Source organism: Lonchura striata, chromosome 7, assembly GCF_050655825.1.
Source record: "Lonchura striata isolate lonStrDom1 chromosome 7, ASM5065582v1, whole genome shotgun sequence".
Classification (NCBI taxonomy): domain Eukaryota; kingdom Metazoa; phylum Chordata; class Aves; order Passeriformes; family Estrildidae; genus Lonchura; species Lonchura striata.
Genome location: NC_140709.1, coordinates 30,726,168 through 30,752,716, shown reverse-complemented (window position 1 = coordinate 30,752,716; position 26,549 = coordinate 30,726,168). Strand labels below are relative to the sequence as shown.

At 42.1% G+C, this 26,549-nt stretch overlaps 1 protein-coding gene across 10 annotated transcripts in view; it reads left to right on the top strand.

Moving 5' to 3' along the window:
- Positions 1–26,549, top strand: part of AKAP19 (A-kinase anchoring protein 19) — a 74,954-nt gene that overhangs the window by 38,807 nt on the left and 9,598 nt on the right. For 4 of the 10 annotated variants that reach the window (XR_014956780.1, XR_014956779.1, XR_014956777.1 and 1 more), the window contains 4 exons: positions 1,829–4,795; positions 10,072–14,791; positions 17,446–17,520; positions 23,181–23,329. The gene's annotated coding sequence lies outside the window, so the exon portion shown is untranslated. Of the gene's footprint in view, positions 1–1,828; positions 4,796–10,071; positions 14,792–17,445; positions 17,521–23,056; positions 23,330–23,378; positions 23,694–26,549 lie in introns of those variants that run through there. The other 6 variants (XM_085585311.1, XM_085585310.1, XM_021531391.3 and 3 more) reach the window with 6 other exon arrangements.

The window sequence follows — 26,549 nt, the reverse complement described above, 5'->3', positions numbered from 1 at the left end:
TACATTTGATCTTAAAATCAAATGCAGTTCACATTTGATGAGCTGTTAGCAGTAATTATGGAACACACAGTGAGGGGGGAGAGGGGGTTACTGCTCAACACGTGTCACAGCAAACAGAAACCCTGGAATTGCTATGTATTGTATATATTTGAATATTTGGAATCGGTGTATTACAGCAAAGGGAAATCTTAGAATTTCATGCAATATGCCAAAGTTTGCCTAAGTTAGGACTGAATTTTCAGTTTTTCATGGAGTTTCTTTTTTTTTTTCCCATTCTAAGTACACCTAAAAATATGTCAGACAAGGGGTTTTGCACGTGTTCATGTAGGAAAAATGTTGGTATAAGAAAAGATGTGAACAGAACTCTCAAATTATTTTTTTTTCTGCGTAGTCATTCATATTCTTTTTGTATTGCCTCTCCAGGGTATGCAAATTCACTGTATACCACAGAACTAAGCCTAATATTCAGTTCATAACCAGTGACATAAATCACAATTATTCAATTGGAATTGGTTGTCCTGCCCTGATGTAAAGTTGATGCAGGTGATAGATGTATCATACTCACACATTCCAGGCATATAGCTTTAGGGTCAGACCCTGATATTCTGATTTTAGCCAAAACCCATGTTTAAAGCAAGGAGATTGCTGCCTTAGCTCCTGGGCATTTGATTTTTACACAGAGATGTGTAAACTGCAGCTACTTCCAGCATCTGGTAACACAAATGGGCCATGGTTCACTGGAACAAGAAATCAGGAGTTTTCAGGGCAGACTGCCTGCCATGCCTGTAACATCTTTAAAACAGACTCTGAGTGCATTTCAAGTGCTAGAAATGTGTTTTTATGGAACATGCATAGGATGATTCACAGTAAGAATATTTCTGAAAAGCGCTGACCTGTTAGTGAATTTTGGGGGGATTTAAGTTGGGGGATGTTTACTATTTCTATGGTTAATGTCATAATAAAATTATTTTTAATTATTCTTTATTTTAAACCAAACTTAACCATATGGCTATAGAAAGGACTCTATCCCAAGTGGAAAGTTTGACAGCTACCAGGTTTCACACCAGAAACAGTTTAAGATAATGATCCATCAATAATGATAGAAATAATGATGCAGTCATTGATATGAAAGTAATTCAGTGTTCTGGAAAACCATGGCTAAAAGCCACTCATGAGAGAGAGGGGCAAGAGAGGTGCTCAGCAAAGCAGTGCCTCAGCACTGTAATCCTCTTGGGCTGTGCTCTGCAGCCTCACTGAGACCTCACCTGCTTCTTCTCCTGCCACTCCTCCTGCTCTGGCTGGCCAGCAAGAACATGCAGAGCTTCAAGGTTCTTTTCCCAGTCTTCTGCAGAGAGTCCATTAATCTGCAAGCAAGAGTCCCTTTGCTCCTTTTTGTGCAGTATTTAGTTATGGCTGCAGGGCCAAAACCCCAAGGAGCTCAGAGCAAGGGTTCAGGTGACATGTGGTGGCAAACAGACCCTGCTGAGCACCAGTGTTTAGGAGGCAGCAATAGCAACTGGAATGGTGACACAGGGACTGGAGGTGACAAAAGCACCCCAGAATTCACCAGCAGCTGCACAAGAGAGACCAATATTTTCATTTCCCTCGTAAAATGCGTTTCATAGGTACTGTGAATAACTCTAGGCTGTTGGTAGAATACCTTTCATCTTTTCTGGTTGCTGACTTATCCTTATTTTTATCTGGAATTGCAAGAATTTAGGAAAGAGCACAAAGAGTTGCACTTGATCAGGAGCTATTGAAGGATCTAATATATTTGATAATAATAATAGAATATGTGATTTATTTTTCTATTTGATTTGCATTATAGTGATTTTGGAAAAACTGGGATGACTACAAGCGATGAAGAGTGATGACTACAGAAGGAGGTGATAGAAGAGGGAAAAAATAAGTGATGAAGAGACCAGGTAAAAGTTGTTCTAAAATTTATCAGGCAAAAAAATATTTTTAAAAACCCCAACAACAACAAACCCCCTAACACATTATCACTAGCAAAACTAAAGAAGAGTTAAATATGAAATGCACATCTTACTGAACTTTATGGCATTTTAATATTATCTTTGGGATTTGTGTCATTCTACCCGTTGTGCCTGCCAATAGCGAATAGTATTCCCAATCCTGACTATGCGAAGATCATGGCTCAGGCCCCCAAAATCAAGCACTGCAAGAATGTTCCTTTGTAAAGGAAAAAGGCATACATCTGTCTACCTGGCAACTTCTCCTCTACTTTCCCCCTTCCACCATGAGCTTTTGGAAAACCTTAAGAAAAAAGTTGAAAAAAAGGGAAAAGAAACCAAACCCACCCCTACAAATTTGATAAAGAGGTTTCAAAGACATGCTGTAACTGCAAGTTATGTGGAAAAACAGTGACTGTGCAGAGGAAAAGGAGATTAGTAATGCCCTCCCTGAGGAGAAGGCAAGCAGAGCCCAAGCATTACCCATCCTTTTTGGCAGGCTCTCGTTATGCAGAGAGCTCGTGCTCCCCCGGCCGCGCTCAGCTCGCCGCTCGCTGCAGCATCCGCAGCCTGTCACCCCTGCCCGGCCAGCAGCGCCCAGGGACAGCCAGCTGAGAGCTCAGCTCCTTCTGGGGGAGGACCAACAGACATGGAAGGCAACCAGGACATTTCTGAGAAAAGGGAGAGTTACAGGAGTATGAAGGAGCTGCTTTCCTGGCAGGGGAGGAAAGGGACATGGGTTATAACCCTACCAGTAACTGGATGACTTCATCCTGCTGTGGGCTACATTTTCAAACACTGCCTTACAGCCTGCAGGACCAGAAATTCACTTTTCTTTATTCTGTTGTTTAAGTTAAATGAAATAGTTCTCATAATTGATTCATCTCAGGAGGCAGAACTGGAAGAAACAAAGCAGGTGTTGCAAAATGCACTGTAAATCTGTGATTGCTATTTACGTTGATGTCAAGTGCTACCTCTGAACCAGTTGGCTTCTCTCCCTGATTTGCTTATACAGAAAACATTCTTCCTGAGCTGCTGAGGAAGGTACTAATTGAGTAAGCTTTTCTCTCACTTTTGTCAGCACAAAACCTAAATTCAAGAATAGCAAAATGAAATGTATACAAAAGTCCATTTAAAATCTTTTTGCACTAGACTCATTTCTCTCTTTGCCTCTGTAAGCGGAAATAATGATTGTGCAGTTATTTTGTTTGGAATAGTTAAATTTGAATAGAAAAATTCAGACATATCATAAAATGTATTGAAGTTAGAGTGTTTCAAGTGCTTAATTATGAGTCCAGCTTACCAGGTGCTTTCTCATAGCCATCTGAATCACAAGATAAATGTATTACTTTGAACCATAATACAGATATAAGACCATACCTATAAAACACCTAGAAAGAACTCTTGCAATAACAAAATGCCTATGGAAACACTATCCCAATTACATTATGTAAATGTAAGGCAAACACAGCCACTTTTAAACTTATTACCATGAACTAAAATAGGAAAGCTGTAACTCATGTGAGTTCTTGCTCTGGAACAAATGGCCTGAAAGAGTTTGTCCTTTGCTATGCTTCTTTTTTTCCCTTAAAATGTAGTCATATATAATCTTCTAAACATTCTGCTGTATCAGCTACTGGAAGTCAACTTCATGGATGTTGATGGTATGAATATTTAACTCCCTCAACCTACCAATAAAGAAATCCACATCGGTTTTACCAGTTCTGAGTTCTAGATATCCTATTTCACACAGGAGAAGAGCAGGTGTGGCTCAGAGTATGGATGCCTTGGTACACTGGCATCTGGATGGGGTATCCTGCAATTCTTTCTCAACCCCTGCTGGCAGGTGGCTTTCCCATGAAGACCAAGATGTTCAGCAATTTGGGATTTTGAGTGTTCTCCCCTGAGGTATACTTGGGTCTGTGGTTTGAATACCAGGACAAAATGGCAGATTATTTCCTCCACTCAGAAGCTGGGAGTGTTGCACAGGAGGTCTGCCTGCTAATGAGTGTCTCACGAGCCATGGTATGCAATTGTGCAATGATAAAATTGGGAAAACGGGTGGCAAAGGGCTGCTGTGGCCATTTCAGCCCATGATGCATCTCTCAGCTTGCCCAAGAGATGCTGATGAATATAGGCTTTGGGGAAAGTATTACCTTCAGCTTTTGGCCATCTCCCTCCTCCTGCAGCTTTTGTGTTGCCACGCATAATTGTGCCTGTGGAATTAGGCCGAAAATGCCCTGTTGCTTTTCCCTCTCCTGCATGTTGCAGTACACTTTCCTTCAGAACCAACCTGATACAACAGTTGAAATGAAACCTAGAAACAGATAGGGAAGTACATTAAGTTCATTAAAAGCTTTTAAGGAAGAATGCAGTTATAGTGAAAGGGTTTTTTTAATTCCTTTGTGTTCAGAATTTTATTCTGCAGCCTTTACTGTAGTGTCTATATATCTTATATCTTGTAAAAGAGCCCTGTTAAATATCTAGTTAATTCTAAGGGTTCTGCCCTTCTTAAAGGATGCTGTCTTTTCTTTATTTTCTTTACAGTTGTAGGTTTTCTGCTTTTACCCAAAATTCCTGACATTCATCCTGACTTTCATCTTCTATGTCTTTTAAAATAGCTGCGTCAGCTGCCCATTGCTAATGGGAAACCTTGGATTCCTCTCAAGAGTCGTCACCGTGCTTGGAGAGGTTTCATTTTTACATTTGCACAATCAAAGTGCTTGAAACACCAAAATACTTCGTCTCAGCATCACTATCTACAGGAATGTTTTTCTTTTCTCCGAGGCACAGCTCTTCGGAGGGAATTTTCACCCTGGGAGGTCAGTGATTTTGTGTGAGTGGCCTGTCCTCTGCTGGGTTCTTCTGGAACAGCATCTACTGGGAAGCAAGAGCTGCTGCTCTGAAGTCTTTCTGCTTTTCCTGTTCCTTTTTTCTTTTCTTTTTTTTTTTTTTTTTTTTTTTAATACATAAGGGGTTTAAACTCTCTGGTGTTCCCATCTTGTCTCTGATCACCTCACAGTCCACTGGCTCATCTCTGTAGACTTCAAGTGTGCTCCAGCACAACCAGTGTGTCTTGGCATCACCAGCTCAGGGCTCTCACTTGCACCCCATCTCACTAACCCTGGCATGTCATCCCACAACTTGTCATGGCCATTCCTGATGTTATCCCCTCTTCCTCCAAGTCTAGTTCAAAGCTCTGTCAATCAGCCCTGCTGGCTCATAAGCAAAGACCTTTGAGGAAGGTGAATTCCATCAATAATAATAATCAATAATCAGCTATTTACATATGATGAAATATAATGTATTACAAACATATAACCCTACAAAGTCATTTAATGTCATAAGTGTATTATGGGAAAAAGCAGGCACAAAAGGCTGTGGTTTCTGAGGAAGCTGCTTCTTTTAAAGTAAGACCCCAAACAATCAGGTATTTATGAAAACCCCTGTACAAAATAACATAGAGACGGGAAATCACATAAGCTGCTTTAGGGTTTTAGAAGACAAAGAGCAGATCAGAAACTGTGTAAAATTTCTTGATGTATTTGATTCTCATTTAGAGGAAAATAATATAAATACCAAGGTATTTTTATTGAATTAGGTACGTTTGAAGGATTTTCACATAACTAGTACAACTGTTTAAAGGTATTGTGGCATCCAAGAAGAAACTCAAAGAAGAAACTTTTATAACCCCTGCTTTATTTATATCTTTCCTTATTTGTTGTTCACTCCCTGCTGATGCAGTAAAGATGTTCCGTATTTATGAGCTCCATTGTGAAGCATCAAATTATTGTATCAACTGAAGGAAAACTGCCTATACTGGCTAAAGCTTTAGCTTTACTGCCCTTTTCTCTTGAAAATTGCCTCTGGTTGCTCTAGCAAGACACACTTCCAATTCCTAACAATTTTAAAAGCTGATGCTCTAAAAATTCACAAGTTTGTTTTTGGTTTTTTTATCCTTGGGATTTCAAGTTTTTCTCTCCCATCAGCCTGCTTGTTGGCAGCATTAGCTAGCAGGTTGACAGGAAACAAGGATAAACCACAAGGGAATTGCCTGTTTAGGGGTTTTTTTGCCTTCAGTAACAGACTTTCAACCCCTCTCTACCATTCTGCAGAGATATAAAACTACTTTAAGAATTAACTCTTCACAGCAACCATTGCTGTATCCATGGCTATATGCCCTACAATCATGGAAATCATGTAAAGATTTTACACTCTTTGTTGACTATGCAAACGATTGAAAGGATGCTTAAAAATTGGAATTCACATAGGAAATCTGAAATTGTTACAGTGGCTGTTGCTTCAAAGTTTAAAGATGTCCCAGCATAATGAAGGCTTGAGAATGGCTTTTAGCGAGTAGATCTGGAAGAGTTAATGGAGAAAAATATTCCATAGATACCCAGATTAATGGATACAGAGTTATTTGTTTGCTACTGACTTTGTGATAACTACACAAAGCTTTTTTTTATGTTGTGAACTTTGTACCAGGGTTTTCCAGTACATAAATCTGACGAACTTCACAACTGCTTCTGATGTTTTGAGAAAAAAAAAAACTTGCTGCATACTTGCTGAGGTTGTGATCAATTAAAAATATAATCACTTGACCAAATGTAAGGCTTTTCAGATCATACTAATAAAAGAGATTGATGGTACATTTAGGAATGCAATGCAAAATGGAAATAAAATTGACTATATCAAATTACTTTATTATACTTTCCACAATTGACTGAAGTAGCTCAATGTTAAGAAATGGAAGCATTTTTTATTTTGTCCAAAGCCTCTAGAACAAAGGAAATTAATGAATAACTATTGAATTGTGCAGTTGCCTGCTTCACTAATTCTAAACCTTAATTGATGTATCTAATGATTTATATGACTAACTCTGAGAAAGCAGTGTGGTAAATTTTAATATCCCAGTAATAACTGGGTAGAGAGAAATTGCTTCACTGGATCCTAAATTGTATTAAAAGTTACTATGTTGGTATAGCTGTAGTTATAAGATATGTCTAATTGGGCATTCAAATGGAAGAGCAGTTTCTGCTCAAAAGCTTTCTCATTGCACTGGCTGGTTTGAGAAATGAGATTTCCTTTCTGTGTAGCCCTTCCTTCACATCAGTCAATCATGCATTAGCTAGGGCATTGTAATGGCACAAAACACTTTCCACAGCTGTGCTACCTGACAGATTCTATATATTTCTTACAAGAGATAGGATTTACCAAAATAACATGAAGGAATTACTTATTTCAGTAGGGCTCTGGGATGGTATGAAATGTGTATTTGCAGTTCATATAGGAATAATGCTGTACTTAGAAATGGTAATTATTTAGTGATATGAACATCTTGCACTTTGGGCTAACATTTCTAGTCACCTGATACTGATAAAAATTAATAATTTTAATAATAACTCAGATTAACAGGTTGTGGGTTTTTTAAATTTCAACGTCACTGTATAGGTCTAAATTTCACATTCTTTCAGCCATTTAGAACTAATAAAGAGTAACAAGAAGAGGAAAGGTGGTAAGTAACTTCGTAGCCTCTTCTGTGAGTAATTTTGGAACAAGCATATTACATGGTAAAGGGTGTTAGTTTTGCATTATGATGTGCTGTGTTTCAAGAAGCTCTTTGCCCCCAGGCTGTGTTAGCCCAGAGTGAATTAGAACAGTGCAGCAACTACAAATTCGGAGGATAATACCAGCAAATACCATTGCATAGCACATAATTTAATTTTTCTTTTCTAGAGAGAATCTAATTGAAAAGTGTTTTTCACTATAATGATGTAATTTGTGGTTTGCAGACAGTGAGAAAGTCACATCTGTCAGTAGTTTCTGAGTACAGGAAGTTATGAGGTGTTCTTTTTAGTTAGCTTATGAAGGATTAGAGCCCCAGAATGCTCTGAGTGTCTACTGCATTTGGAAAGGGTTTTTTTTTCTTTCTGAAAACAGCCATTTCCCTAAGCTGGGGCACTGGAGCCAGTCATTGGGGTTGAGCTGCTCTTTGGGAGCTGGCATTGCTATGCAGTTCCTGCAGCACACCCTTCATGCTTTATGCACCTCTTCCCTCTCAAATGAGCATGTTTGCCATCTGCAGTATATTAATCACAGTCTACCTTTCCCATATCCTTCTTCCTTGGGAAAATACCAGGCACTGGAACCAGAGCATGGCTGGCTGGATGCTTGTGCTGGAAGAAGGGCAGTCAGGGAACCCACACCCTTCCCAGAAACACACCAAAAGATCACCTCACATGAGAAGGGTCATGGTGGCCTGGCCAAACCTTTCCTCTTTCTGTACAGAATGAGAAAAATCAGCCAATGGTAACAGGGGGGTGTTTCCATCTCAGTTTTCTCAAAGCAGTGTCCCCATGGAGTTTCTCTTTCAGTATAAAAGCAGACAGCACAAGCATTCCCAGTCCTGGGAATTTGTGGAGGTTAAGGGGAGATGAGCAGCTGCCTGGTTTGTGGAGTAACAGCAATGGAACATGGTAATGGTGGCTCCTCTTCTCCCAGCTGCAGATTGTGGTGATGCTAAACAAGTATTTTTCCATCTTCCAGCAGCGAATTGAGCTTTATTTGGGCTTTATTCTGGGGGGAAGGTCAGATTTCCTCTGAGGACGAGTACATTTTCTAGCTTTGCCTTGAGAGACACTTGCCTCATATTTTTTGGTCCTGAGAAGTGCCAAGAAGGGAACCAAAGGCAAGGGAAAAAAAAGAGAACCTGGAACCAGCTTGCTCAAATACACTGGCACTGGCTCAGCTCAGCTGGTGATGAAGGTTGATCTGAGACATGGCTAAAGAACTGAAATAATTTTTGTCTTATCTACACTACTTCCTTTGCCCCACACAGCACAGGGGAAATATCCATCACAGTTTGCATCCAGGTACTCTGTTTACAAATTTCTGTGGCATGTGCAATAGCCATTATAAGATAGAGTGGATTTGGTTTGGGGTTTTCCTGGAAAATCTCTTTTGGCACTCTACAAATGATAGAGTAAGAGCAGGTGTTTAAATAGAGAACCACAATAAAACACAAATCTTCTTAATGAGTTGTAATCAACCAAAAAGCTAATGGGGTTGGGGCAGTTCTTGTGAGTGTCTGAGGAGTCTCAGGCCTCCAGAGCAGGCTTTGCATCCATAAGATAAAATCCTTTGGAGCCAGGAATTCAGGCTGCTTTCATTCCCCTTCAGATAAGCCTGGTAAGTTTTCTTTGCTTTTGTAGTGGTGTAAAGCAAATATCTTTTCATTCTTGAATCTAATTCAGCCATTTAGTGTCCTAAGCATTAACATTCAGTTGATTTATATTTCTATGCTTACTAATTGCTAATTCCTTAAAAATTATGGGCTTATTTTTCATCAGATTCAAGGGGCTTTATTCAGAGGTATGAAGGGAAGTATGGCTACAGGAAATGCAAACTTTGTTGCTTGAGCTGCTGTTTCTTCTTTTACCTTTCCATTCTCTCTTCTGGTTTTCACCAATGTCTTTTGTTTTCCAGGGAAACTGTCTTTAAATTGCATGTTCTATGAAATGTATACTTTTCTGTTTTCTGCTGTTTAATTAATACCTCCATAATTTTGGCTGAGGCTGTGAAATCATTGATAACTGTGCTTGTTTGAATATAACCAGGTCCTTTGTTATATTACCAAAATCATGGGTGCTAGGAAACTGCATAATCTTCAAGGAATCTCAGCAAGCCTGACAAATAATCTGCCACCTCACACCTTGAGCTCTGCTAAAGGCTGGCTTTAGTGTGAAAGCATGAGATCAGAAATCCTGTCCAAGCTTTGAGGTGTATATTGCAGTAAATCTGGGCACTCTAAATTCATTATAATGGTGGCATCTCCTGTGAGCTCATTATGTATTAGGTATTGTCTTTTTAACCCCTATGCAGTGTCTTTTCTTTCCATTCCATTATATGGTCTATTATACCCTTTTTTAAAAAATGTATTTATTTTTATGAGAAATCAGTGTTTTCTTATCTTCCTTCTCTGTTCCATGCATAACTTTAGATAATTTATTTTGTTGGGTTCTTTTCTATAGTAAATAGCTCTGCTTTTTAGGTATTGGTGCTTCAGCTCTGTATCATTCTTGTCTCCCTTCTCTAGGGTTATACTGCAAGGAGTTTCTTTCTCTGAAGATGGAGTAATCAACAATATTCTACAAATGCCTACAGTATTTCTGGCAAGGTAACATATAAATTAGACAGATGCAGATAAACCAGAGCTGTCCTATATATACTCATTCTACACATTAGTATTTGGAAGCTACAAAAAAAAGTACCTGCATATTGAAAAGAAGTTTTTAATTAAACTAGATAGCCACTATTCTTGTTAAATAATAACAGTGTTTTAAAAGAATAATAAGCATGAAACCCTGTAAGCTTTGCAGGTAATTCAGTTGTTCCTCTGGCTGACTGAGTACTCCCAGCTGAACAGTTTGCTCCACAGGTTTGTCCGACTAGATGATAAAATGAAGGTATTTTTGTCAAAGTGCTTCCCATTTAACTATGGCCAAACCTCATGAGAACTATGGCTCTTAAAAACCAGCATTAATTATTCCACTTCGGGTGGTTCTGGCTACTTCTATAACATGGAAATGTCTTTAATCTAAAACCAGATTTGCATAGGTTAGATTAATGCAAACAATGTATTATTAGAGTTTTTTAAAATCAGGTAATAGCTTTAAATACTGCACTTGAGTTTACTGAGGTGATAATTAGAATACTAAACACTTCTATCAGTGGCATTCCTTAATTATAATTTAACAGTGGGTAAGAACCCAAAATTTTTCAAAGACAAGATCTTATTTCCACTAGAAGATCTGAAATGTACTTTTCCTCACAGGATAAAAGTAAAATGTAACATTATTTTTACTACTAGCCAGTGGTGCATCATGCAGCCAGTGTATACACCACCACCTGTGATTTTGCCTGCTGCATGCTCAGTATTCAGGAAATAAGCTAGAATAAATTTATTTTCCATCTGCTGTGTGCTTGAGTGTGGGAGCAGCGTGACTATATTTAAAGAAAATTCATGAGGAAAAAGAAGTGTTTCAGAGCTTAAATAAACAGACTTTGTTCACTTGACTGATGCTGTGTTGACTTTTGGAATTGGCTGAGAACCTTCTAAAATGGCTTTTCGTGGTTGTAGGACTGAGCTTTGGGGAGTTCTGATTTTGGGGAAGAGGGTGGGGTATGGATACTATTTCCGTGCAATGGGATCATCATCAACGTGTCTATGTAAATATTTGTAACGCCATCAAATTCACTGCAGGAGGGAGCACGAAATATTTGCTGCTTGGGAGAACTGAGAAGCTGTATCAATACCCAAAAGGATGCAGACAGCTCTTCACTAAATTCTTGATTCACACCTATAATGCAGAGACTAAGACAGTGGCATTATAACATGAAGTGACTTTCTTCTTTCTAAAGATAAAATAACAATAAATTTGAAGTGTGGCAAAGGTACAAGAAAGTCACAGTGCTGACTGAAGAGATCAAATCTTGTGTGCAGTTCTGCTCTTTATGAGCCACATACACAAAGCCGTGAGTAAATAGCAATAAAACCTGACAAAATATCACAGAAGACAAAATATTCCAAAGGCAATGTTATCAAAATCCTTTCAAACTGAATTAAAAGATCATTTGGACTTGCAAAAGCTGTGTGGATCAGGGGCCAAGAGAAGTCAATTCTTGGCTTTAGTCTCCAGTGTCCTTTGCCCTTTTGCATCAAGCAGGAGCTTCTTCCAAAAATAATTTCCTGAATGCAAATGACCTGTTATAGCACTTATTACTTGGGGTATAATGTTCGAAGCAGGAGTGACCCTTAAATTAGTTGAGGAACACATATGAAACTTGCAACTTCTAATAATAGTGAGGCAAGTCTTCCATATGTTGTTATAAATTTCAGTCCAAGATGATTAACGTGGCTCACAGGCTACTCTTGTAAGATGATAGAAGAGATATTTTTGCTGCCTCTCCTGAGAGGGCTAGTGTTTCAAATTATTTCCAAACATGCTTCTTCCAAGTGAGAGATGGTTCTCATTTTTTTGTCACCTTAATAAAAAGGTGATGAACACTCTTTTCTTAACTGTGCCCTTATATGAACATCAAACAAATATTATGACAGTATGATGTGGTAACAGCGTGTATGTGCCAACCATGAAATAATGTTATATTCATAAATACAAGTCATTAATTTATTGTGCCTGTCATTATGTGTGGAATAGAGTGCTTGTATTGTAAGCCTGCAGGGAATCTCAGAAGTGAATTCAACAGCTACATCTTTATTCAGATTTATTCTTACTTATAGCAGGTGTCTGCCTAGTATATTTTACATCAATACTGTCCAAAGACTTCAGAAGAAAAAATCTTATTAACTCCTTTATTAAATAAAATCAAGGCAATTATAAATAGGGTAGGAAATTGTTCACGGCCATAAACAAGATGGAATGGCCTAGGGGTTTTTTTTAATAGAAAAAGGTGACTGATGAAGCTCAAAGGATCCTATTTGGTCACTTATTTATTTGTTTATTTATTTATTTGCGGGTCATTTATTTACTTGTACTGTGTGATGCTGTTCCTAGATGAGATAGTTTAAATGAGAACTCTAAATGTTCTTGTTTGGCTGAAACTATTCATCCTGATTCATCCTCTCTGATTCAGAAGAAGTGAGGCTTGAAATGCCTGTCTGTGGATCCTGTTGATGCTGGCTGAAAAGAATTTGTCAGACTGTGTGTGTTTGTGAGCTCTTAGCTGTGCCACTGAACAACTCCTTTAGTTCACTAAATGCAGGCTTGTTTTGAAGCTAAGTAACACAAGTTTTGTTGTGGAAACTGCATCCATTTGTTGGCCTCTCATCACAAAGCCTGTATTTCAGTAAAGTTTTCCAGCTAATAGGAGGTCATGCCTCACACAAGAAGGATCTTGAACTTCAAACTGTTTCAGATGAACAATCTTTTATTCAGACATCAAAAAGCAGATTTCTGACTTGAGGGAAAGGGGAAGAAGGGACAGCCAGAAAAAGAGTGAGAAGTTATTCAAGTTAATATTAAGCTATAGTGTTGTTGGCAGATCACCTGGGATCAAGTGGCTTTTTCCTGGGTTTTTTGTAGTCCACTTGTCTCTTGGAGATTATATTACTTTCCTATATTTACTATATTACTTTATTAAAACATAACTATATAATCTTACTCAAAAATCCCTCTAAGGCATGTTCTAGTTTTAGGGGCTACTGGATCTTAGATTATTAGGGTACAAAACTCCGTGTGTGTGTGTGTTTGCATATCTGTCCTCATTAAAACTCAGAGCCACATCCCAAACAGATGTGATACAGAATATCAGCACCCTAAAACAGCTAGAGGCTGATCCAGAGAGACTTAGTTCTCATGTAATACTCATGACATTTTTCTAATGTACACTTCTGCTTGTATAACAAAACCAGGCATCAGTTCATACTGCCCGAGGTATGCTCTTTAGTAAGCTGGAAAATGGATGGAGATTGGAGCTTCCACCATTAAACTTCCATTGATAGATTTTGTAGCCTTGGTGGTTTTCAGGCTTCTATAAACAAGATTTTGCCTTAGATACAAGTTTTCTTCCAGCCCTACACCCTGTTTGTCTTTGCCTAGCAGAATGCTTAGGCATCACTTCTCACTATTGGCAGTGTACTTGTGGACGTTTATTTTTTGCCGTAGGTCTGACCTGCCCCTTGCTCCAGCCCTGGCTTAGCTCAGCAGCCTCTGCCAGTTCCAAACCTATGGTTCACCCACTCCCTGCCACAGGTGAACAGTGTATCTCAATTAAAGCTAAAACTGAGGTATTCATCCTGGTATTATTCCATCACAAAGCTTTTTCCACAAACCCTTTACTATTCAAATCACGCTTTCTCAACTTTTGGATCTTTTTAGCAGTAGATGATCTTAAGCTTCAATGGCTTATTTAGAACGATGCGTATTAACAGATCAAATACGTTGAGTCTTTTTTGTCGAAGTTTTTTACATGCACTCAAAATTAGCTTTTCTTCAAAGCCTGCCTTAATGAAGTAAATGTGTAGCAATTTTATGCCATCTAACTCCATATTCCAACTGAAATATTCTTTCCACTGCTATATTTAAGGTGGGAATGGGTATCATAAAATCAATGAGAAATTGGGAAAAACGAGACTTGAAGCAGAACTTTAGTCTGAAAGGGCTCCTGAAATGTGAGCTCATGCTCTGTTCAATCCTGAGGATTGAGTAACTGTTGCACACACCATCCATAACCAACATTATTTCAGCAGAGTTGTTCTACTTGCTTACATTGTCCTCAAGACAGTTGTGTCCCTCCAAGTAAATTACTTTTTTATTGTTAAAAGTTTTTTTCCTCTCTTGAAATTGAATTGCAAAGTTATGTGTATAGGCATCTACCCTATAGCATGAATGAAATTTGTTATTTTCTTCTTTGCCATTATGTGGTTATAGGTAATATTTCTAGTTATGACCTCCAAAAACTATTATTGCATCTTTCTATTTGATCTATATAATGTCATTGATTTCCTTGTGTACAGTAGTTCTGATTTGAAGGTGATGCAGCTGAAAAACCTCATGATAGAGTGAAAAGGACACTTAATATTGTATGGTATCTCAGATAAGTTAATTAGATCATTTGGGTATTGAATAATGTCTAGAGATATCAAAATATTTATTATGTGAGGTAATCATGATGACATTGTTGGTAAATTAGACTCTTCTGAAAATTAATTTCAAATTTATCTTCTTATTTCAGTGACAGCTGAAGTAATTTTGTGACTTTATAAAGGAATTTATTTGCCATTTGCACTGCAAAAGGTAATGTTGGTGTATGAGAAAAAGTACAAAGGGCTTGATCTCAGCCAGCGAGGCAATTTAGGGAAATGGAAGTTTTCAGCAGCAGCAATAGCTCAGATTCAGTCACCCATAAATCTCCCCAAGGGATGCGATTCCTCAGCATCTGTATCCTTCAGTCCCCTGTCTTTGCTTTAATGTATCCTCTGAGGCAGTCACTAGCACAGCTTCTTTCTAAGGCACCTTCTGGCTCATTTCTTCTGGCTCATTTGAAAATCCATTTGCCCTGTGCTCAAAGGGGGCCAGTTCTATTGCCCACCTCCTGAGCACACGGAGCAGTTCTGCATGGCAGCACAGAGTCTTTGCTGCTCTCTGCACGGGCTGCCTGTGAGATCCCTGAAAGTCGGGGGGATGCAGGCCTGCCCTCGAGGAGAACTGAGAGAAGTGGGCCAGGCTCTTAAAGCAGCAAAAGCCATCATCACTGCTCTCATGGCAGCAAGAGTTCACCCTTTCACATGTTTGTACTGCTTAATCTTGCAAGCTGGAGCTGATCTGATAGAGAAGTGGTTTGGGGACTTAATGTGGGTACTAGCAAAAACTCTGCATTTCACACCCATTCATCAGCTTTGGCCTCGTCCCTAAAAACACATGAACACAAAGTTCTTAGGGGCAGGATGCCTTACTCTGAAAAAAAGCTGGGATAAAATAATGTGGTGGGTTAAACTCAGTTAACAGCCACACACCCACCTGGCTGATCATGCCCTCCCCTCTCCTCCTGGATCTGAAGAAAGGAGGAGGAAGGAAAGATTTATGGATGGACATAAAGATAGGCAGATGCAGCCAAAGCAAGCTGTGAAAGCAAAGCAGAGGAGGAGGAAAAGGGAGGAGTTGTTGCTCATAATAATGTTGATCTCAGTATGGAAATTTGGAGATGCAGACATGGGTACAGCATTCCTCTGAAACACATGACTTCCCTACACTAATGTCCACAGATGCCACAAAATTGGCAGGAGCAGGGTTTTAGTGTATCACTGTTCTGCTGACCCACAACCACGCCTGCATTGATGTCTGTCTTTATCACTGCTGGTAAGCAATTTCCTGTTTAATAATTAATTTTAGTATCTTTTTGGAGCAGGAACACCAACAGTGATTTTTCTTTTTAAGAAGAAAATGTTATGGCAAGATTGGGCCTTAAATTCCTCTTACTTCTTTGTATTGTTTCCTTTTGTATGGCAATTTTTGTACAGCTGCTGCTTTGTTGCTGCCCTCAGGGCTCTTTGTTTTAGGCGTGCCAGCAACTATGTTTCAATGTGATTCTTGCTTTTTTCCAGCTAATATTTGACTGTCACAAAGCTATGATTTTCAGTTTGGAAAGAAGGTGGCTTTGTTGCAGCTCCATGTTGCAGGGAAGCCTGATCTGCTGTTGTATTGCAGTGCACATCCTGTAGTTTAAGTTTATTCTGGGAGACATCTAAATGCAAAACATTTACCCACTTTTTCTCTGTCCAGCTTCTCAGCTGACTGTAATTCTGGTGGGTGGCTTTTCAGTCACAAATCTCTTTTGATCCTCTTTGCAATATTCTAATGCCTCATGTTTGGTTAATCCTCTTGCTGTGCTGCTGCCTGGGTTTTCCAGGGCTGCAGTTTGCACGTCTGCCTAGGCTTCATGCCTTAGTGCTGTTAGGTACTGATAAAAAAATTAAGTAAAAGAGGACTTGCATATAAATTAGGAATATTTCTGAAGCTGCTATACTGCCTTATTTGAAAAAAAAAAGTGAATTAGACTTGGTATTTATTATATCTATTTCTATTTTCCAGCCCTGGTGCTGCTGTGGTGATTTAACACGTGGCTGCTGTGGGCACCACAGCAGGAGCCATCATGCAGAAAGGTTTTTTAGGGAAAACAACTCTAGTTCTTGCTATGGCCTCGAGATCAGCCAGTGTGGACAGGGGAGCAGGCTGCACTCCTCTGGCAGAGCAGCCCCAGTCGGGCTCACTGCAATCTCCCCCTGCTGGAAGAAATTCCCCTCTTCTCGAAAACTGTCACCTCAGTCAAAATTAATACTCAATTTCTTGTTTGCCTCTCAATTCCTTGGGTGTTTTTGCTCTGTGGTTACTCAGAGACACTGACCTCACTCCTTTTGGAGAGAGTTTGGAGAGGCCCAGGGAGTCAGCGCCACTGTCCATTCCAGGACACAAAACCTGGAAAGCCCCAAGAGCAAAAATTTCATTTTAAAGATTTCTAAAATTGCCCAAATAGATTTCCATTAAAAATTTTCTAATAACTTCCGTATTAATTACACAAATTGAAACAAAAGCATCTAACAACTATTACATTCAGTTAGATAAACATTTGTGCTGTGTAGAAATTTGTAATTTATTTTACCCCCCTTCTTGATTATCTCAAAAGTTTCCCAGTCTAAATCATTCTGTGATTCTGGTTTCTTCGTTTTTACTTTGATGCTAAGTATAGGTTTTTCTATGGGAGAAAAATATACCCACATATTCCATCTCATTTTTTTTTGAGCAGAGTGCCTTTATAGTGTAACTTTGTCATAATTATCTTATTAGCACATTTTTAAGCATCTAGACAAATTCTGAGTCGATAATGTTGGGGTTTTTTCCCGGAAAATTTTGCAAATATGGTGACTTAAGCAGTTCTAAATATCTTTGCACAGGTGTTGCTGACTGGATGAAGTGAATTTCTGCAACTCAGCCCCTATAAAATGAAGTCCTGCAGGACACACTGAAGTGTAAGTATATGACTGAGCATGTTCTTCAAATTCTGCTGCTAAATTAGGTATTTTATCGTTAAAAAAACAACAACAACAAAAAACCCACCAAGTTCTTCCCCAAATGTCTCACTGTGATAATCACAAAGTGCTGGGGATTCTTTAATGGGTACAGAGTTCAGTGCACACACTGATTCTGTGTTTTCCTTCGCGTTACAGCAGTATATGCATATCCAGCTAACTCCAGAAGAAGTAAAACTAGTACAACATGTTAAACTTATTTTAAATATTCAGGATCTCTTCGTACAAGAAAGTGGAATTAGGCTTTGCATCTATATTCTATTGTATTCTAACTTCCATGTAAAAGCTATCAAACCTTTTCCTGAGAGCAGGAGGATGGGATATTCCAAAAATAATCATGATCTAGAAATCAATGTTGTGCCCTAAGGTTTGGAGCAGCCGTGCAATCCCCACTCTCATGTACTTTTGGTAGTAACAGAGTTGAAAACTAGGGCAGCGCTGAGGGGCTTCCGTGGCATGTGCTTGGGAATCCTGCAATCATATTTGTCCTTAATTTTAATCAACCTAGTTGCAACCATCAAGGAAATATATTAAAAGAATAAAAGCTCTGAGAAAAGGCTTTGGTAAATCTCAGTTGTGCATTAGAATAGCAAGAGTAGATGAGGGTGGTGTATAATGAAAGAAGGATCAGGTAAAAGAAAGAAAAATCCATAGCTGAGAAAAGAACACCTTTCCCATGCACAAAGTTTTTGAAAATAGAACCTTTATTGAGACAGTGGTTCCTTAGTCTATAAAGCTGTGTTGAAGTGACCTTCTTTGCATCATGGGTTTGATTTTGAAACTCTACCAAAGTACTTACTAGAAGGTATTCACAGCATATCAGGTACAACTTCAAGGCTTTTGGATTATTAGGAGGTTTTGGTCAATAACAAAAATTTTCAGGGCTTTATAGTTCTTTAGACTTTATATTGATTCTTCCCAGACTGTGCAATATTTTCCATGTTTTCCAACCCATACAGTTATACATAGATTTGGTAAAGTCACCATGTGGCTGTGGGCATGCTGGGAGGAGCTCCTGGGGCAGAGAGTTCTTGTCATGGCTTCCCTTTAACTCTTCAGCTGAATTAGAAATATGTGCCTCAGTGAAGCCCTTCCTAATTCCAGTGTCTGTTTGTATCACTAAAAAACTATTTGAGAAACAGAGCAAGTGTTTCAGCCACTGACCTCTGACTAGGGCTTGTGGTTGGATTTGGATAAATTCATGGAGTTTTGTAGCCCTTTTTTGAATGCCACATCAGTGGGTTGTCAGTGGATTCTCAAATGAACTTAAGCACTACTAGGGAAAAAGGATTTTATTTTCTCTGCTTTCTGTTGGAAAGAATTTATTTATTCTGTTACCCTTGGACAAACTCAGTAAAACTTTGCCATCTGGTGCAGAGGTTGTTAAGTGACAAATTGTAACCCAAAAGAAGTAGCTTAGCACAGCTGAACCATCCAGTCTGGGTACCATTCCAGTAGCTCCAATGCTAACACCATTCCCTGACTTCTGTGGTTCAGTTTGCACCAGTTTCCCTGTTGCAGGTGTATTGATGCTGCATCCACATCACTCTGGAGTGAACATGTGCACACAGAGCAGGGCATGCCAAGAATGTAGAGGGTTTGGGCTATATTACAGGAAGAACTAGCAAACTCCAATTAGCAAACTAATAAAAATTGCTAATAAAATAAATACCAAGTCTATGACAACAAAAACTTAAACTTACTTTAAAACAATTTCTTCTGGAGGAGAGAGTATCTTCCTTACCCCTACAGGAAAGTGCTTTCAGCCACTAAAATCTGGAGAAGGGTGCAAGAGAGCATTATCTGGCAAGTTGAGTTGCAGGAAAGGCTTTGATGCCTGTGCCCTCCCAAACCAGTCCATGCCCAGCAGGAGTTCCTGCACCCTGGCACAGTCAGGGACATTGAGGCCACATAGCCCCACTCCCTGGACAACTGCTGCACCTCTGAGGCCTCCATGTTGGGGGCGGGGGCACCTCAGATTTGGGTATTGTGATTTTGAATATCACAGCACCCATGTCTGGCCCCAGCATTGCACACTGAAATGCTTTACAAGCTAAATATTTCATCAACTACCTAGCCTGTGCCTGGCTGTAGTAATTCAAATGGATTCTCTGCATTTAAAAACACTGACTGCTTTGCCTCAGCCCAGCATAATCAGCTGTCTTGCAAACTCCACAGCTAATAAAGTATTAAATCCGTTTTGGCACCCAGAAATAAATATGGGCTCAAGATTCTCATCACATGTATCTCCCTCTCCTGAGCTCCCTGTCCCTGCCACATCACACTGAGGTGCTGCTGCTCAGGACAAGGTTTGTTGTTGGGTTGGTGGCACAGGAGATCAGCAGTGCTCCAGGACCAGACTATTATCTTTTGGGATGCAGTGATCCAGTCAGGCACCAGCTGTGCTTGCAGCTTGTGGAATGTCTGCCCCACGGCACCAAGTTGCTCAGTGGGAGCTGCATTCGTTTAAAAGCTGAAGATAAAAGTAGAAACTTGCATTAGAAACCAGGCTAGAATAATAAAGAGCACAGTAGCCATAAGCCTATACAAAGATATTTATAATTTAGTTACAAAATTCTTATTTAAAAATAGGATATAGTTTAAAAATCACTTTTGTAGTAATACCACTGTGTTAATGCAAGGCAACCATGCCTTTCTGGCACTTCATCTTGCTTTAATTCTCAGGCCTAGGAGTTTATTTGATTTTCTCCTCCAGCCATCTACAGGTGAGCTAAAACAGTAATAAAACATGTGCACAAGATCTGCCCAGGTCAGCAGGTCCCAAGTCAAAGCTCCTTGAAATCAGAGGGCACAGTGTCGCCAGCTTTAACAGGTTTTGGGTCGAGCTCCTCAGACCTGTCCCTGCAAGCCCTTGCAGCTCGTGCTGAGTGCCCAAGGGGCTTAATCCCCCCTGAGGATTGTCACTTAAAAATGACACGTGTGAGGACCTGGGGCTGCCTGCCCTGGGACTGCTGCTAAGGGTCGAGCCTGGGCTTCCTGCTGCAGCCCAGCCCCAGGCGCTGCCTTTGCTCTCGGGGGAGCGCGGGTCCCGTGGGAGCTGATGAAATGGCACAGCACACTCTGTGTGCAGACCCTGCACGCAGCACTTGGCAGCGCAATGCTTTCTCCAGGCCTCGAGGCAGCAATTAGTAAAATATGTGGGGTTTTTAATTCACAGGTAGACTGATTGCAAGTAATGAGTGTAATACTGCGTGCTGTTGTTGGGCGGTCACAGTAGCTGTAGCAGCAGTCCTTTTGTACAAGGAACTGCTGGATTTTGTTGGTGGGTGTGTACAGGGGTGGCTGCCTGCTCCCTGTCTCCCAGCTTTCCAGGCTAGGGAGGGTTTCCCAGCCACTGGAGGAGCAGAGGGATGTTGTTCTTATTTTTGTGTACCTGTCCATCCCCCAGCTCTTGACAATGTAACCAGCGCAGTGTTTTCTTTGGCTTTGAAAACACTGCAAGAAATTCCTTGGCAAGGCAATGACTGACTGGAAATGTGTTAGAAACCTACTTGACAACTGGAGACCTGCTTGGCAATAATCATTGAAATGCTGTGGTGTGCCCAGGAGCAGGCAACAGAGCTGGGTGAAGGGGCTAGAGAGTCAGTCATGCGAGGAGGGAGCTGGGGGTGTTCAGTCTGGAGAAAAGCAGGCTCAGGGGAAACCTTGTTTCTCCCTAGAACTACCTAAAAGGAGGGTGTAGTGAGATGGCTTGGCCTCTTCTCCCAAGTAACAGCGACAGATCCAGAGGAAATGGCCTCAGGTTGTGCCAGGAGAGGTTTAGGTTGGATATTAGAAAAAAATTCCTTCATCAAAGGGATGGCCAAGCATTGTAACAATGTGCCCAGGGCAGTGGAGGAGTCACCATCCCTGGAGGTATTTAGAAGCTGAGTAGGTGTGGCACTAAGGGACATGTTTTAGTGGTGTGGTGGAAATGGCAGTGCTGGGTTATCAGTTGGACTTGATGACCTTGGAGGTTCTTTCCAATCTAAATTATTCTGATTCCTCAATAGATGGGAGACTTAGAGCTCAGCACAGACACTGAAAATGAATGCCCCTCCAGTGAGGGCTGCAGCCCTGCAGCACCCTTGGCTTTTAGTCTGTTGCTGTAGGAGAAGCCAGGGCCAGCATGAGCCTTATGTCCCCAGCCCTGTCACCATCAGGGCCAGGAGACTCCTGCGAGTCCTGGGGTGCTATTTGCCAGCCCCAGCCAGGCTTGAGCTCCATGACAGCATCCCAGAGGCGATGCCCAGGCATGCTCATGTGTATTGTGCAGTAATTTGGGTGTCAAGAACTCCCCAAAAGCAGGAATGCTTTACCCAGGGTGTCTGTTTGCAGCCTCTCTTACACAATAGTTTTCAGTTTTAGCTCAGCTTTTATTTTTGAAAAATTGAAAATGTTATTTTAGTTTGCTCAGCTTTCATTCTGGAAGCTTTCTTTTGGAATGGGGGTGTTTCCTAAAAAGCTTTGGTATAATTAATACTTCTCTGTGGTTGTACATGATTTGATACTGCCTGACAGGATAAAATCAGAAAAGCGTCACCCAGGCCTCTCCCCTTAGTCTTTTTTTCACTGTTGTCTTTGCTTTAACACTCGCAGTCCTTGCGTGCTCAATGCGTTCTGGCACCTCGGTGCTGTTCCAGGGCTGAGTGGAACACGCAATGTGATGGCCCTAAGCTTTTATATGGCAACTCCATTCTTTGAACGTGCTTTTCCACATTTCACAGAATCACAGAATTGTTAGGCTGGTTGGAAGGAGCCTCTGGAGATCATCCAGCCCACCCCTCCTGCCAAGGCAGGATCACCTGGAGCAGGGGGCACCGGAATGCACCCAGATGGGTTTGGAATGTGTCTAGGGAAGGTGACTCCATGAGCTCACTGGGAAACCATTCCAGTGCGCTGCCACTCTCAGTGTAAAGAAGTTCTTCCTCATGGTGAGGTGGAATTTGTTGTTTTTGTTTCTCCTCATCCTGTAGCTGGGCACCACTGAGAAGAGTCTGGCACCATCCTCTTGGCACCTGCCTTTGAGATGCTTATATGTAATGATGAGATCCCCTCTCAGTCTGTTTTTCTCTGGACTAAACTGGTCCAGCTCCCGCAGTCTCTCCTTGTAAGAGAGTGCTCCACATCCCTCATCATCTGTGTGACCTCTGCTGGACCCTCTCCAGTCGCTCCTCGTGTTTTTTGTACCTGGGCACAGCATTCCAGATGTGCCTCACTAGGGCTGAGCAGAGGGGGAGGAGGATTTAAAGGAGGAGAAGCCAATGAGAGGCGGCTTTCCTGCCGGCTGATTTTTTCCCCCTTTTCCCCTCATTTTAAATGGCAGGGCCGGCGCTGGGGCGGGGCAGGAGCGCCGGGGCCGCTCGGGGATGCGGGCGGGCGCAGGTGCCGGCGCGGGGCCAGGTCGGGGCCGCGGCGCCGCTCCCGCCCCGCCCCGCCCGGCCCCGCCGCCCCGGGGAGGGCGGGAGCGCCCGGCGGAGCGGCGGAGCGGCGGAGCGGCGGCGGGCGCGGGGCCCTCCGCGCTACCTGTGCGAGCGCCGCGGGCCGGGCGGCGCTCCCAGCATGGACTTTGACGGTGGGTTTGCGTCTTTGCCGTTCAGGAGCCCGGAGGAGGCGGCGCCGTCGGTGGGACGAGGGCCGGATCCCGCGGGCACCGCCGGAGGAAGGGGCAGCCCGGCGGCCGGGGACCGTGCGCGGCGGGGCCACGCTTCCAGCACGCTGCTCGCACGGACACCGCCCCGCCGCGCCGGTACGTGCCCGGCTCCATCGCCCCGAGCCGCGCCGGGGCCGGGAGGGAGCGGGGATGCGCGGCCGCACCCGCGGGGCGAGCCCGGCCGTGTGGTGCGGGAGAGCCGCGCTTTGAGGTGGGGTTCGGCAGGACGGGCGGCCGTGCCGCTTTACTCCTCCCGTCATCTCGCAGCGATGCCGGCCACGGACTCCTCCGAACTGAGCAAAGCGGAGGTGCCGCTCCCGCTGGGCACCCTGAGGAAAGGTGGTGCCACGGACAGCAGCGAGAGTGGTGTGGAGTGGGAAGGTGAACGGCGTGGCTGGGTCTCTCCAAGCGGTGTTCCTGCTGTGGGGAAGACGTGAGACTACTGTATCTGCCGGCCGAGGTGATGTGAGGGTTGTCAGCCCCTGCTTTGCCACGAGTACCTTTCCAGGCTTCCACACTGACCCTTATACAGAGCGGGTTACCTTCGTCTAGCATGTTATAAAATACAGATTTAATAATTCAAGACCTGTCATGACAAAAATTGTTAAACATGTCGAAATATTTTATGCTTTCATAGTTCAGTAAGTAGCAGTCCAAATTAAGTTTCTAAATATAGTCATTAGAAAAAGGAAGAGTGTGGGGATTTATCCAGTAGCCTTAACAAAGTGCCATTTTTAACCTTCAAGTACATACAAATTACTTTTCTTCTGAACATCACGTTCTGCTGAGAACATTCTTGCTGTAAAATCACCTTGGTTTGTACAAGTTGCCCAAGGGGTTGGGCAGAGCCTCGGGATACTCGTGTCCCTGGGGACAAGGTGTTTCCGTGGGCAGGTCCTGGGGGACAGGGCTGGCAGCGGTGCCAGGCTGTGTGGGCACGGCTGCCTCGCCTGGCTGCCGGCCTTCCTTCCCAGGCGCGAAGGCGGCAACTGCTGGAAGCAGGAGCTGGCACGTTAGGAGTGATGGAACTCAAGGAAACAAATACTGGGGGAGAGCCGTGAGACAGAGTGGTTTTTAAGGCTAACATAGTTCTTTGTTGCAATTCGGGGCAGCTTTTGTACAGTTGGAGCATCTGGTTGTTAACTCCTCACTTGGTCCTCTTACTCCTTGGTTTGTGAGTAGTAACATGGTTGTGATGTTAAAATGTGGGGCTATGTTTTCCTGTGCCTTCCTATGTGAGATGTGGAAAAATGGCTTTCCTGGTGCATTCCTAATTCCCATTTCCCTTTTTATAATTGGCTTTTGGAGACTAAAGAACAGAATGAGGTTGTGTGCTGCTTTTATTGTGCTCTTCTGTGGTTGATCTTGGGCAGATCTTGACCATCTCCTTCCTTCTGACTTCCATTTGTGTTAATCCAGTGGAGCCTTCGGCTTCCTGAGGGTGTCACAAAGGCAGGCAGTGTCCCTCATTCATACCTTATGCTCTGCAGCTCCATATGTTTGTAGTTGAATCTTGTGACAGCCACTACAATAAGACCTGACCCTGTCAGCCTGAGACAGTGATCTGCTGCTTTAGCTGCTGCTGCTCCTCAGTTCCTGCTGGCAGGATCCCCAGGCTGGGCAGCAGCCAGCAATTGCTGCAGGATGGGCTTTTCTTGCTCGTAAAGATTTGTGCATCCCTTTTCATTGTCTGCAGCTCTGTCTCTGCCAGGCACCTGTGGAGGACAGGAATGCACCTTTACAAACCAGACTAGATCCTGATCCTTAGTCTCAGAGTTAGTAGCTTACTGTTTCAATGTGATCCTGAAGAGGTCTGTTAGTAGGAAGGCTGTGACTCCACAATTGAGTTGTTGGGATGCAGTTTTGTGGTATATGTAGGAAAACTCCTGTTTACACTCTAGTTCATTCCACTGTTGGAGCACTGTAATAAGCCAAGAGGCTGCTTTGCCTGGGCCCATTGCTGTGCCTTAGAGCAGTCTAACCTGAGTGTAGGACTTGGCCAGTGTCACTGCCACCTTTGGAGGCGTGCCTTGTGTTTTCCCCTGCTGTGGGGATGGTCTTCAAACCATGGATTTGCAGCTAGTACAGGTGGGAGGGGCTGATAATTACAAGAGCAGTGGGCTTTGCTGAAAGAAGTGTTGGACCTGCATCCTCTGGTGTTATGCAGGTCAAGGAAACAGCTGTACATATATATCAAAAACTTTGTATCTATTTCTGGTATTTTGTTTCTGTTCACTGACCAGTTTTGAGCATTATTTTGTGTTTGGGGTCTTGGAGAATTTTGGATCTCCTCTGTTGCTATTAGCTTTCCCTTCTAAAGGCATTCCTCTATAGTTTTGTAGTTGGGTTCCTTAAGTCTTGGCTAAACTTCCTGCAAGATGGAGTTTCTGAGACGTGCTGCATCTTCTTCATGCTCTTTCTTCTCCAGCCTCACTCCAAGGCCTTAATTGCTAAGGAAATCCATTGGTTCACTGTTACCCACCTAGAAAACAGGCTTCCATCAATGGTAGGCATCCTTCTCCTGTTCCTCTGGGGGTAGTTAATGTTCCCTCTTGTCCATGGTCTGGCAAAGTCTGTACTGCTGTATGCATGTATTCTGAGACATTGGGGAAAAAAACATCAACGCATTGTAAGCATTTCTGTCTAAATTTGGACTAACAGCAGTCTATACAGCTGTTTGGACAAGTAGCTGAGGTAAAATATGATCAGAGCCTGTAAGAAGTTTTTAGCATCCTATTCTTGAATGGCCTTCAGGCTGCCCACTGAGCTTTGTGTGCAGTTCTGGTGAATAAACTGCTGCACTGGAGGGAGGATTTCAGGACAGGCCAACTGGGTACAGTTTTACTTTCATGAAATTAGACAGCTACCAAGCACACAGTGTTCTTTGCTTTTAACAAGACTTCTTTTTCCTGGATGAAGAATAACACTGTGGCTGCCGAGGGCTGTACCTACTGGCATTGCTGTTCTCTGAACTACTGGTATTTTCACCCAAAGGTTTCTTTTGGTATTTCATCTTGGTTTGCTGCTTCCCAAAGCTTGGGTAAGATTGCTAGAACAGTGCAGAAAGCACTTGTTTTTGTTCCTGGCTTCTGTGGTTGTGTGTCTTGGGGAGGGGGCAGACTGGGGGTTTTTGCCTTCTTTTATTTTTATTTTAAGTCAGTCCTAGTTTTAGATTTCCAGAGTTTGTCAGCATAAAAACTCACATTGATGCAGCTGTACTATTTAGCAGCAAAAAAAACCTAACTTGCACTATGACTGTATATCATAAAGTGAAATAAGAAGAAACATTTTCATCTCTCTTGTTTTTCCCTCTAGT